We start from the raw sequence: 15,109 nt of genomic DNA on the forward strand, positions 1-15,109 counted from the left end.
GAATAGATTCCAAACATATTCACCAAGCCATTACCTAAGGATGCATTCTTGTATCTAGGAGGTAAGTTAGGGGTCATTCCCCTATCTAAAGCTCACTAAATAAAGTTTTAGTGATGCATCAATAGGGACCAAGTTGAAGTTTAATCAGTTGATGTAGCATTGTCAATGGGAATATTGCATATAAATAAATACTTAATTTACATTAATACTAATTTGGAATGTGTTGTCAAAGGGAGAGAAGATTATTGACATATCTTTCTAAAAAAATATTATATCTTTCTAAGGGAGAAGTATACTATCATAAAAGTTATGTAATTCCTTCATGGAGGGAGATTACTGCATGAAAGAAGAAGAAGCTTTTGGTGAAAAATCTAAAAGGGAGAAACTTTTTATCAGAGAAAGTCTTATTCTCAAATTTCATTGTGCTATGACATGTTGTGTTGCCATCAATACCAAAGAGGGAGATTTTTGGATACAATTGTCTAATTGTGTGTTTTCTTTGATGTTACAAAAATGTCATATCAGTTCTTAGATAGTGCTTGCCAAGTTCACTTGGTTAGAAAGATAGTTTTCCTTGTCTACCTAGCATTCTTGAAGTTTACTCTTCGAAGATAGTGTCTACCAAGCTCACTCAGGCATCAAAAAGAATTTAGGAAAATAGATAGTATTAATTGAGTTCACATGGTTAATGAAGGAAAGTTGGTTAGAGTTACTGTTCACTAAGTTTACTTGGTTGCCAAATGATTTTTGCAAAGTTCGCAATGTTAACTAAGCTTCTATTGGTTAACATAGGAAATCATCTTAGAACCAATGTTTACAAAGTAGGATTGGCCAATGAAGGATTTTGTTGTTTTGACATAGGAAGCTTAATTATTTTAAGTATTGTTTCTAGCCATATATGCTAATGATTATTGGTTATTGTAATTTGAATTTGGGTTGACTTGACAATTTGGATGGTATAAATGAAAGGTCAAGTTGAGATTTCTAGTGTGTGTACAAGTGTGTTGATTGAAATAAGAAGGAAAAAGTGAGAGTGAACTTGAAGGATAAACAAGTATCCTTGTGAAGTAGAAAAGTGTTATTCAACTAGGAAGGATCAAGTATGAAGCCAAATAAAGATCTATAATTATCAATTTAGTTGCATCACAATCAAGTCATTTCATTGTTACTCTCTAACCATTGTAGCAGTGATCTAAAATCTCTTAATAGAGTTGGTTTAATAGCTAGATGTAAAACTTCTAACATGGTGATAGTTCCATTGATTTGTTTTAAGACCTCTTGTAAGGCCACTCCTAATAGGGAAATTAACTCCTCTAACAAGGTCACACCTAACAATGTGTTTTGTAACCATTAACTGGGTTGGCTCCTAATAGGGCTCACTTTAGAAGAGTGAAAAATAGTAACTAGGTAAATTAATGATTTTTCCCATACTAGGTTTCCACATTAAATATTAGTGTCTCATGTGTTCATGTTATTTCTCATATTATTAAAAATTAATTACTATTAATGTTTTAAGATCAGGTAAAAGTAATTCACACTTAGCATTTATTGAGTTACAACATTTTCTGTATGTTTATCGAGTAACAATAGCAATTAGTTTTTTGAATCAAAATTTTATTGTTGAAATCTAGGGGATCTAGTATTTATTTTAGTGGAAATTGATTTAGAAGCCCCCCAACCCCCCCCGCCCACCCCCCCCCCCCCCCCCCCCCCCCCCCCCCCCCCCCCCCTCCCCCTCTTAGTTACACCTATATTTCCAACACATTCATGGTTTTCAAAGTCTGTATAGAATATATACTTAGGTAGGCTAAGTCATTCTAGTTATGCATATTGTGGTTTCAATGATAAATCATTGTTGCACATTCTCTCAAAATCTTTATGGATCTCAATATCTCATATTATTTTTGATGCAAAGCCTTCCAGTATCCCCTTAAGGAATCCAATTCAACTTTAAGATTCAGTGAATGCCTTGGAATCAACTCAAGGAACTAGACTCAACTTAAGGTTCAAATGTAGAACTCTGATTTAAGGTTCTGATTGATGAAGAACATCTTTCAAAAAAAAAATCAACCAAATAAGATCATGTTGATCCAATCATCTTCTCATTTCTTTGACAATGTATAAAAGGCATATTCCATCACCAAACAAAAACACATTGTTATATGATTTGATTCCATTATCACAAATAACTGTTTCACATTTATAGACCTGTATTATGTACCCCATAACTTTCAAGATACACATTGATTTTCAATATCCTTTTTTGAAGTTGATAGTAATTAGATGATAGTAATTAGATTTTATCAAACATATCCCAAAATTAGCTAAATACAACCTTTCAATCAAAAGATATGGTCTCTATACAAGGACCCATTTTACTATCACAAAATTAAAACTCCATTACCTCAATCTGCCCAGGGCATCATATAACTTTATGAGTTCATATTCATCTAAAATAAGACTAAAACCATATTAACCCTACACTAATCTAGTTTCCAAAACCATAAGATACATATTTTTCCATTGACTAATTCATGAGATAAAAAGAAATCTTTGAGTGCCACTCCATTGAAGATTGTTGAAAACTAGTTTTCACTAAAAGGTTTATAACTTGACAAATTCTTCATGAAAATTAATCAAATCAAAGGAAATTAAAGTTACTTTATATATAATTCCATTGAGTATATTTAGGAATTCTAAAACATCCATATGTTTCCATACTACATGCTTCAATATTATTGTTCCCTGGAATCTCCAAATCTGCAAATGATAACTTTCACCAAAATATGTACAAATTTCTCAAAACAGATTGAAATGATTCCAAAAAAAAAGGGAAAGGAAGATACTTCATCACACTATTTAACCAATATATATTTACTAGGTTTCCAGGAAGTACATTTTCGTACAAGGCCTGCAACTAACACTAAAACTGAAAAATCAATCAAAACAACAACAATATATTGCATCAAAAAATGTCTCAAAATGTTCTCCTTCCAATCTCCTTTGGTTCAACCATACAATGATATTTATAGACTCACTAGTAGTTGAGACCATAAAACTACCTCTCATAACCATTTTACTTCCCTTTTACAACTTTTTATGCACTTTTAGCATTTAACTCCAAACTTCTCAAAACATTACATGGACATTATAGACACTCTAAAATAAACTAAATATTATAGTTTACATCTGATTCACCATCTCTTATTACATTTTCATGACTTTTACTCAACCAAGACCATAATAGGATAACATTAACAACTTTTACAATTTGGCTTCACATAGCCTTACATCATGATTCAAATGGGTTCAAAACTTAATAAAATGACCTTATAGATAATACATGAAACAAAAAAAATCCAATTTCTCACACTTGGACTTTTAATGTCCTATAGCTTAGGTGCTTCTACACCATACTTTGGGCCTTCAAAAGTTTCTAAGTCCTTTGGGAACATGGAACCAATAACCTGCAAGAAAAATAAAATGACCAAAACCTTCTTCATTTTGCTTTGCCTCTTCATTTCTCTTCTCATAAAATTTTCTTTCAAGGACATAGGACTATCCTTTCCATATTCTCCTCTAGTTCCCCTATAAGTGGAGCATTAATGACTACAACTTCCATGGTGCTATTAGTTAGGAATCCACTATCACCTCTTCCCAAAACCACTCACATCTTGCCTCACCTAGGAGTCCCATTCTTCCTCTTTCCCTAGTCTCTTGGAAACTAAATAGGCCTCTCCTTGTCCATGGATCTTATCTTAGCCCTTTATAGACTTCCAGTGTTTGTACATACACAAAACCATATCCATTTTTTAGTTAGTCGATAAGCACTTACAACCAAAACTCATTAACAAAAATCAATGACCAAATCTCCAAGGTTGTGGTGTGGATTGCCTCATTTGACATTCTACTGATACACTCAAGATTTTCAAGATCTAATACCACTTTGATGTAGAGCCTTTTAGTATCCCCTTAAGGAATCCAATTGAACTTGAAGATTCAAGAAATGCCTTGGCATCAACTTAAGGAACTAGACACAACTTAAGGTTCAAATGTAGAACTCTGATTTAAGGTTCTAATTGATGAAGAGCATCATTCAAAAAGCACAATCAACCAAATAGGATAATGTTGATCCAATCATCTTCTCATTTATTTGACAATGTATAAGAGGCATATTCTATCTCCAAACATCAACACATTGTTATATGCTTTGATTCCATTATCACAAATAATTATTCAGATTTATAGACCCGTACCATGTACCCCATAACTTTCAGGAAACACCCCTCTCAATTAAAAGATATGGTCTTTGTACCAAGACCCATTTTACTATCATAAAAGTAAAACTCCATTTCCTCAATCTACCTAGGGAAACATATCACTTTCTAAGTACATATCCATCTGAAATGAAACTAAAACCATATTAACCCTTCATTAATATAGTTTCCAAAACCATAAGATACACATTTTTCCAGTAATTAATTCATGAGATAAAAAGAAATCATTGACTGCCACTCCATTGAAGATTGTTGAAAACCAGTTTTCACTATTAGATTTATAACGTACGTAATTCTTCATGAAAATTAATCAAATCAAATGGAAATTAAAGCTACTTCATATATATTTTCATTGAATCTATTTAGATATTCTACAACATCCATATGTTTTCATAACACATGCTTCAATATTATTGTTCCCTAGAATCTCCAAATCTGCAAATACCCACTTTCACCAAAATGATAATAACTTATTCATTTATTTATAAAAATGAACCAAACCAAAAGAATGAGAAAGAGGATTCATAATTATATCTATCCATTACTATACTACATAGTTTCTAGGCCTTACATGGCAATAAAAGGCCTAGAAACAACCCTAAAACTAAAACACTAATCAAAACAATAACAATATATTGCACCAAAAAATGTCTCAAAATTTTCTCCTTCCTTCCAATCTATTCCAATCTCCTTTGGTTCGACCATACAATGATATTTATAGACTCACTAGTATTTGGGACCATAGAACTATCTCTCATAACCATTTTACTTCCCTTTTACAACTTTTTATGCACTTTTGGCAATTTGTGCATTTTAACTCCAAACTTCTCAAAACATTACATGAACATTATAGACACTTTAAAATAGACTAAATATGACATTTTACATCTAATTCACCATATATTATTACATTTTCATGACTTTTACTCAACCAATACCATAATAGGATAACTTGAACAACTTTTATAATTTGGCTTCACATAGCCTTACATCATGATTCAAATGGGCTCAAAAATTAATAAAATGACCTCATAGATCATACATGAAACAAAAAAAAATCCAATTTCTCACACTTGGACATTTAATCTCCTATATCTTAGGTTCTTCTGCACCACTTTCTATCTTAGAGTGAATATAACTTCTTATGTCCTTGACATGAAGAACATTTTTTGGTACTTGCAAAAATGCTCTAATGAGGTCATCAAGTAGAGAAATAAATTGGTGTTTCTTGAAGTTATATCTGTGTCTATCATTGATGTCAAACACATCTTGTGTTGCCATTACTGAAAATATGCTCAACAAACTTGAGAAATACCTCAATTTCACATTTTAGGGCTTTCAATAATCACACATATCTACAAGCTTCTTGAGCACTTCAAATAGCTATCAAATCACTCTTCAATATTGCACTCAAGATTTTAGATAAGAAAAGGATGTTCATAAATCAATTTGCGTCCTCTAAATCTTTTGCAATCTTTACATTGCGTTAGTTGTGTATCTGCCACAAATTCAAAATATTGTCTCTATGTGATAGAGGGATTTTATTTTTTTCATAACCTTATAATGATCATATCAAGCAATGCACACTTTATAGTAGACTTCTCTTAGTGTCTTGTATATACTGCTAATCATGCAATTTATGGTACTTTCTCTAACATTAGCTTTTATTCACCAACACACTATTTACCGAGAATGCTTAATTCAAGTAGGATGAGTTATGGACAATAAGTGAGGTTATTGTCTTATTAGGTACATTAGGATGTACTTCTTCAAGAGCTATATGAGAACTTCTAGATTCTTTTTTCTTTATAAATGTTTCCTTGAATTCTTCTATCAACTCCTTCATTTCTTCCTTGATATTTTCATCATTTCTTTTGTTGTTCCTTCTATAGTTTTGATTCCTATTTAGATTTCTACTATCCATTTTGTAGAAGTTTGATGTGTGTCCAAAGTTATTACATAATTGACATATAGGTACATTCCTTCTTTGTTCACTATACTGGTTATCACGTACTTTACAATTCCTTGTAATGTATCCAAGATTATTACATCTATAACAAACAATTTTTCTTCTTTCTCCACTCTCATTGCTATGAGATCATCTTTTGCTACCTATATGGTTAGTTTTCTGAAACATTCAACTATTTTCATTATCATTATTAAATTTAGGTTTCTTATAATGCACTACATAATGTCCCTATCTAAGATAATTATGACAATAAAAATTTGAAATAGGTTTAAAAGAATTACCTTTGCAATCATCTCTAGTATGTTTAGGTTCATCACAACTGACATGAGTTTCATTTCTTTTATTTTCCTCATATTCATCAGATTCTTTGGATCTCTTAGAGTAGATTATATTCTCTTTGTCTTTAGATTTATTATTAGATTTGCTCATGTTTAAATCTTTATTGACTTCAAGAGTATCAAGTTCTTTTTTCTCAATAGATTTATTGGTAGATTGTCCAAGAAACAATCCAAGTCCAGTCTTATCATAACTAGGTCTTTGTACAAATATCTGTTCTTCAATCTTTTCATCGCTAGTATGTAATTTCTCAAGTTACTATTTGGTTTGCACCAATTCACCTTTCACAATAATATTGTATTTCTCTAATTCTACATATTCTAACTTGATAGATTCTAACTCATGTTACTTTTCTTAACTAGGATCTTAGATCTGCATTTTCATCTTTTATTTCAGAATCATTCTTTTCTCCATTTTCCTTAAGACTTAGCTTGAGTTCTACTATTTTCAACTCATGTTGCAAGATCACATTTTCTTTCTTTATATCTTCAATAGCATCATCAATAGTTCTATCACTAGGTTCCTTTTGCTTCTAGTTATACATCTTGTCCTTTAGTTTACCAATATAAGCTTTTGCATCTTCATATCTATCCTATAGGCCATCTCTTTCATTAGTAAGGAGATGAATTTGCTCAAGAGCTTCTTCAAGATTCTTCTTCAACTATTCCATATCCATAGGGATTTTATTGAAGTTGTTAAGCCTCTTCTAAATAACTAAGTTATAATACCAATTTTTATAAATAGATAATACTAAGAGGGGGGATGAATCAGTATTTTTGATCTTTTTGTCCACAACTGGATATTATTAATTAATTTGGCACATGCATAAGAAAGTAAACCAATAATGCTGAATAGTATAAACAACCATACATAAAGAGTGTTGGAAATATAAGACAATTAATTGAGAGGGGAGGGGTGAATTAGTTTCTACTAAAGTAAATCCTAGACTCCTTAGATGTTAGTACAAAATAAAGTCTGAAAATTGAATACTATTGATGCTCGGTAAACACACATAAAATGTTGTAACTCAATAAGTATTGATTATGAAAATCTTTAAATGTTATTTGTGATTACCCTTACTTTAACTTAGTTGGAAACACATAAAATAAAATAGCATGAACATATTTTACATTAGGATTTAACATGGAAACCTAATTTGGGAAAAACCACCAATTATTGTTTTCACTCTTTTGAAGTGAGCCCTGTTAGGAGCCAACCTTGTTAAAGGCTACAAAACACACTATTATATGTGACCCTATTAAAGGACTTAATCACCCTTCTAGGCATGGCCTTGTTAGATCTTCAAACTTGCTTCCTCTCTTCACCATTAAATCTTCAATACACTCATCATATCTTCATACCCACTCTTTCAAATTCACAACTTGACCTTATACTTATATCTTTCATATTGTCAAGACGACTCATATGCAACTTAGAATAACTAATATTCATCACCTTAGTTGGCTAGAACCAATAGGTAAATCAATTAAGCTTAATATACCAAAATAAGAGAATCATTTGTTAGTTGAGCCAGCTTGGTAGACACAAACTCAGAAATGATTTCCTCTGTTAACCTATAGAAGCTTGGTTAACATTGCATACTCACAAAGATCCTTTGGCAAATAAGTGAGATCGGTTAACACTAGTTTCATCCAAATTTTCTTCATTTATTGAGTGAGCTTGGTTATCACTCGTCTTCTATAGACTTTCCTTCAACAACTGAGTGAACTCAATAGACACTACCTTTTAAACTAGACAAAACAAGAATACTTAGTAGACACAAAAAACTATCTTTATTGCTCAAGTGAGCTTGACATATACTGACTAATAATGATATGGAATTTTTATAACATCAAAGACAATACATAATTAATCAATTTTATCCAAAAAAAGAGATCTCATAAAACCATATTTTATTAACTAGGTAAACCCTAGCCAAGGGAAAATCCTAGTTGGAATGAAACTCACAAGATGATTCACTATATAAAGAATCTAGTTAAGGATATTGACCCTGTTAGGAGTCTATGAAGAATGTATAGTGTCTCAAGTCCCTATTAGGAGATTGTTGGAATTTACAATTGGGAAGATTTACTTTTGAGAGGGGGGTGAATCAAAAGTAACAATATTTTATCCTCTAAAATTTTTAACCGAGACTATTCACATGCATCTAACAAATCTAATTAACATGAATGTAAAGACGTGCATGAAAAAAGATAACACAAGATTTTGGTCACGCAGAAAGCCTCCAAAATGAGAAGGTAAAACTAGGGTGGGGATGACACCCACAACTTATCATTGCAAAAATATGTAACTGGTTAAGGTTACAGAGTTTGACCATTATCAATGGTCTACCCTATGAAAGGTTTTCCCTATTGAACGGCTTTACAACCTATCAAAAGTGACCTATCTAAAGGATTTATGAACATTCGCTTGGAATGTCACCTTGTTAAAGGATTTAACACCTTATTAAAGGTTCTAAAAAATAGATATTAAGCCAACCTATCTTCATAGGATTTCCATTCTCCTAATACAATGGTTAGAAAGTATAGTAGAATGTGTTGATCTGATGACTTACAATCTTCAATTTTTTATTCTAGATCCTTATTCTATTCAGTTTGATCTAATCCATCCTAATTTGATATATCTCTATTTGAAGTGTTGATACTCTATTCTTGACAAACTGATTCTATAAAGTTATTCTTCCTCTAAGCCTTCTCACCCCTTCTAAAACTTCGCAAGTATTTTCACATGCATTCCCACACGACCTTTTACACTTCCAATCAACACTAAATTATGGGGTTTCAACCTCATTATAAATATTTTTGAGACCTAGGGTCAAGTATGAATCAATGATTGAGATTCATCCATCTTTTCCTGCTCAATTCTTTACACTTTTCTTATTGGTTGCATACTTTCTCCATTTTTCTGATTGGTTGCATGCTGATTACATAGGCAATGTAATAGATTTGATCTTATCTTTTAGATCCTTCAACATTCATCTTGAGTCAGCTCAAAAATGGTTTACATCTGAGTTTGTGAAGATCAAAAGTCATATGTTGATTCTATGTTACTTGATAGTTACTAATTGCTGATGCTCCACACCTATAGGAATTTTTCCTTGCTTAGCTCTTATAATTTACTTGTCCCATATACTAGCTTGACATCTATTGTCACTTGACATCAGTTGTCACTTCGCACTTAAAGCTTGCTCGGTACCAGAATAATCAACACCTATTGAATTTATGGCTCGACACATACTATAGCTCGACATCTATATTATCGTTGGCATCAACATAGAAATTTCTTAAGTGTATTAACACTCAATTATCAAAACCAATCTGAGATCAACAATCTCCCCCTTTGATATGAGTGTCAGAAACACTTAACTAAGCATTATGAAGCTAATCTCCATGGGTATAATATACAACTTGTTCAACATATGTACAAAACTTCAAAAACTTGTTCAAAATTTTGTAGAAGACTATATACTTCAAAAACTTGTAACTCCTACTGAGTTGATGTGCCATTTTTGTATCCAACACTCCTTATGCTGTATTTAACTCATGATATTTCCATGCTTTACCTTATCATTCTACTATCATTCTACTCTACTCTATTTCTATATACTCTATTTTTAATCCCCCTTTCACACATCTTCCCTTGCCATTTTTGTATCCTTTTGGCTTTATTTCCTTATCTCTCCTCAAAACTCAAAAACTTTATTTGCTACCCCTTTGGGTATCTCCCCCATTTTGGGTCTCATTTATTAGCATCAAAATTTCATTAGCTCCCCCTTTTTGACACTTATGTCAAAGGGTTCTATGAATGAATTGAATACTTAGCCAAAAAAGATTTATTTACCTCCATAATGATTTTCAAAGAAGCATCTCAATTGTCTAAGGCAATTTCCAATGCTTTAAGCTAGATGGCTATCTTTGTTACAAGGTGTACTGGGCCTTCCAATGTAGAAATATTGGGATATATCTTCAAGACATTCTCTGCATAGGCCATTTCCTTGTGTAAAACTCCATGTGAGGGGTTATGGAAAACTAGATTTGTATCAAATTGGCCTTGGTGTTTTCCTTATCTGCTATGAGTATAGATAATTCCTTTTGTGTGTGAAGGATTGTAGAAAAATACTTCTCACTTTGAGCTAGATCCTTTGGTAGCTGCAAGCTAGATTCTTTGAGGTTCCTCTCCAAGCTCAATATCCTTTGGCTAGTTTCTTGTGTGAAGTATGAGGAATCACACAATTTGGAGTACGATGAGAATATATTCTCAAGTACTACTTTCACCTTTTCTAACTTCTTTGTGAGCTCCACCCGTGACAATGCTATCTCACCTAATATTTTCTCATTTACTTTCATCTATAATTTCTTGTTAGACCATTCAAGCAATTTGGCATCGGTATCTAGGTCTTCATTCTGTACTTGGTCCACTATGTTGGATAATTGCTCCATCATGATCTTTGTCTCATTAGGTACTTGCAAGATGAAAACATCAAGAAAAATGTATTTAATTTCTATCAATGCTTGCCTTTGCCTATCCTCATTCCTAAGTATCTTTTGCTTCTTCTTCTTCTCTAGTGCCTCTCACACTTCATTGATCTACTCTATGTTCATTATTTTATAGTCATAACTTGGTATGACTATCTCCTCATCAAGTACAGGGTCTCCATAGTGAAGCACCCTTTCTACCTTGGTAGAGCTCGAGCTTGGTGCTGATATTTGCAAGGGTGCTACATTAGTGTTTGGTTGTTGTGTTGTTCCAGTGGGAGTCCCTATAGTAGGAAAATTGACTAGTGTTTGGATTTCCTCTTATTATTTCTCCTCAGGGCTCTCCTCCTTGTCTTCTTGCCTTGATCAATTATAGTGATCTAAAGAGGTGCATCTTGACTTTGTGTTGTAGGAATAGAGGTATCCTTCTATCCTTTTTGCTCCCTTGCTTGCTCCTCGGTAATTAAAGTCACTGTGACTATGGAATCAAGCTTAGTAGATGCATCTTGTGCTAGTTGCTCTTATGGTTGTCCAGTTGTAGCTATTAGAGTTTGTGAAGGTGGTTCTAGTGGATTCACCTTCTCTTTTGTTATCTCAGCTACTACCTTCTATAGATCCTCTACACTCACCAAAACTAGATTTGTACACAATTGTGCTTGTAGTGTGGTTTGGTGAAGAATCTTTCTAAAATCCTCTATAGTGAATGAGTTAATGTTCTGACTAGAGGTGTCCAAAACATCCTTCACAATTACCATCTCTATAGGTTTGGGTCTTACATATAGAGGGCTTGGTGGTGGCATTTGTGTGTCTTACACACTTTGTTCCTATAGGCACTCCTCAGTAATTGTCATATCATCCTTTTGTGTGTCTTTCTCCATAGTAACATCTATCTTTTCTTTCTCTTCTTCTTCTTCCATGTCATTTTATTCTTCATCCTCATCATTATTCCTTCCCTCAAAGGGATCTTCTTGTCCATCCTTAACTATTTGGAGGCCATAAATTACTTTCCATATGAGAGTGGACTTCTTCACAGCATCTTCAATTTTATTTTGGAAAATGTTGAATGCTCTGTATTTGGGTGTAAATTTGCTCCCTTGTATCTTACTTGCCTTGCTTATTTGACCCTTTGTGAGGTTAAGCATCACATGAGCCAATGTTGAATCTCTTATTTCTTTCTCCATATTTAGGCAATAATGTCATTTATTTTGTACAATTGTATATAGCTCCTTAGGCATAGTATTATCCAGTTCAAGTGGAGTATTCTTGAACTTGGCCATCATAGTGTAAATTAATGTTTCCAATATGTTTTTCTCCTCTCTTGTAAAATTATTGAAATCAAATCGTTTAAGTCCTAACAAGTCTACATTTTCTCTTATATTGTCATAAATATTTTCCAAATTTGATTTAGTAGTGTGACTTACCACTCTAAACTAGCTCGTGTCATCTGATTTAGTCCTCTCCTCATATGATTCTGGAGGTGCCACATATTTTCCCCTCTATTTCTTTTCTATTGGCCCTCCTTGCTCTATGGATTTTTTCTTTTCTTGTTCCTTTTCCACCTTTGTTCTAACCCTTGTATCTACCCTTGTAGTAGGCTTAACTAGGCTTGGCTTGGTAGCTTTCTTGCCTTTAGGCTATGTAGCAGGTTGTTTCTATGGTTTCCTCTTCTTGGGCTCTACTTTAGGTGCTTCTTCTTCCTACTTGACACCTTTTTCTTCCTCAACATATTCACCCATAGCTTGGGTTAATGCCAATGGTCCTTGCCCCTATTCTTCTTCATCTTCATCTACCTCTTCATCATCTACTTCCTCCTCTGCAACCCCTTCTCCAAATTTTACCTTAAGCTTCTTCACTAATTTATCCTTTTTCTTAAGTGTAGAAGTAGTCTTTAACTCAATTTCTACTTTAGATATTACTACATCATATGTGCCAAAATGTGGGGCACTCTTATCTACTTCCTCGACTAACAATAATATAATTGTTGGAGATGCTTCATCAATATTTATTTCATACCCAAGTGGTCTATGCCATCTTACATCTGGTATGGCTACTTGAATGTAAGTATAGTCAATATCAACAAAGAAAGAAAATATCATTTACATGCTACTCCACAAGTGAGACTAGAACCCTAGGTATTTGTTTCATTAATTTCTTAAAATCTTCAAAATAGTTGGTCATTAGTGTCTCAAAATTGGCTCCCATTTGTTTGATATATTCATTTACTTGTGTTACTATGGACCTATTTGTCTTCTAGCTAACTTTACTAGAAGAGAGGAATTCATTTTGTACATAAAAAAATATACATATCAAAATTTCTCCAAACTTACATTGAGCTCCCTTTGATCTTCTTATAGCTGCCAAATTCTCATTAATCTATTGTAGTTGTTGTTTTTCTAGATCATAAGTATGATCCTTTTTAACAAGTTTATAACCAACATCCACTATAATAAAAGGAATACTATTGAGCTTGCTAGATTGGTAGAATTTGTGGGAAATGACTTTGATAGAAAAATCAACAAGAGGATCCTTAATGGTATCAATGGTCATGCTTCTATTATTCCACTTGGCTCCAATGTTCTTCTCAATAGCTTCTTTGGAGTCACTCCTTAGGGTTTTAGGTTGATCTAGGGTTGGATACCCTGTTACCCTATGAAAAATCCTCTTTGATATTTTGACTAGGCCATCTTCTAACCACGAGCTACCATAATGTATCCTATTGTGTACAATTCTGATCTATTCAGTCTTAAAAATAGTAGGGAGCTCTAGGACACGAGTTAAGCCATTTTTTTCAATGATTTTGTATTCTTCTTTCAAGTTTCCATTCTAGCACAATTTATCATATGCCTCCTTGATTTCCATGTCTCCAATAGCACCTATTTTGTAGTTATAGAATCTCCTAACATCTTGAACCATTACTGCCTTAGGAGTAATTATAGATAGGGCTTTGACTGGGTCATTCTTGTATGCAACTTCAGGGATAGGTCTGAAATTGGGTTGTTTTACTTCATTTGACACTAAATAAAATTCAAAAAACTCTTTATCTTAAGGTTTTCTAGAGCTAGATGACATTTGTACAATCTAGGGTTTAAACATTAAGAAATTTTGAAACTACATAGCTTGACACTAGTATAAATACCTTGAAATCGATGAAATTGTGTTGAATTTCTATAGAAATTTTCTTAAATGCTTCAAAATTTTGCTTGAAATTATTTTACACTCTTCTTCAACTTTTCTCTTTACTCACAATGGTGAAAAATGTTTCAAAATGTGATCATATACCCTTATTTCATAGCATTTATTACTTAGTGAATTTATAGCTGTCCACTCATCTCCTTAAGAATTTCTACTCTACTCGGCTTCCACTATTTTTAATTACTTGGAATAGATTGGCATTTTTCTTACTTAGCTTCAATACACTTTTCCCTTTGCTCGACATCCATTACTAACTTGGCTACGACTAATTACTCAACTTCTACTGACTTTGACATACAACTTGGCATGTACTAGGATTTTACTCAGCATCTGAGGACAACTTTCCTCACTTGACAACAATGTGTAAATCTTGAAGTTTTAACTTTGCATCTCTATTCACGTAGATCTATTTTTTCAATACTTTTTTTTGTCTTGGAAGTGATGCATGATAAACCTTTGTATATTAGTTCCACATACCTTATTTTTCTTAGTTGGATGTAGTGTGACCATCTTTCTTCTTGCATGTTTTATTCATCTCTCGTCTAATGTGTTCAACATCTACCTTCCCTTTTCCATTGTTGAAATATGAGTTAGGTGCCTTTGACCTTGTTCAAAAATTATTTTTGATGTGACCAGTCTTCAAACAACTAAAACATGTATTTTGGATCAACCATCTACTATACTTCCTAGTAAAATGTGTTCTTATGCAATTTTGTGGGATGTGTCCATATTCTTGATAGTAGTGACAATTTTTCCTGGTGTTGTAGTTCCAATTGTAGTGATGTCCATGACTATTCGATCTTAATGGTTGATTAGGTGTCTAGATATGCTTTGATTTA

The sequence above is a fragment of the Cupressus sempervirens genome, chromosome 7 (assembly GCF_028749045.1).
Source record: "Cupressus sempervirens isolate cs-2001-9-10 chromosome 7, ASM2874904v1, whole genome shotgun sequence".
Taxonomy (NCBI): Eukaryota; Viridiplantae; Streptophyta; class Pinopsida; order Cupressales; family Cupressaceae; genus Cupressus; species Cupressus sempervirens.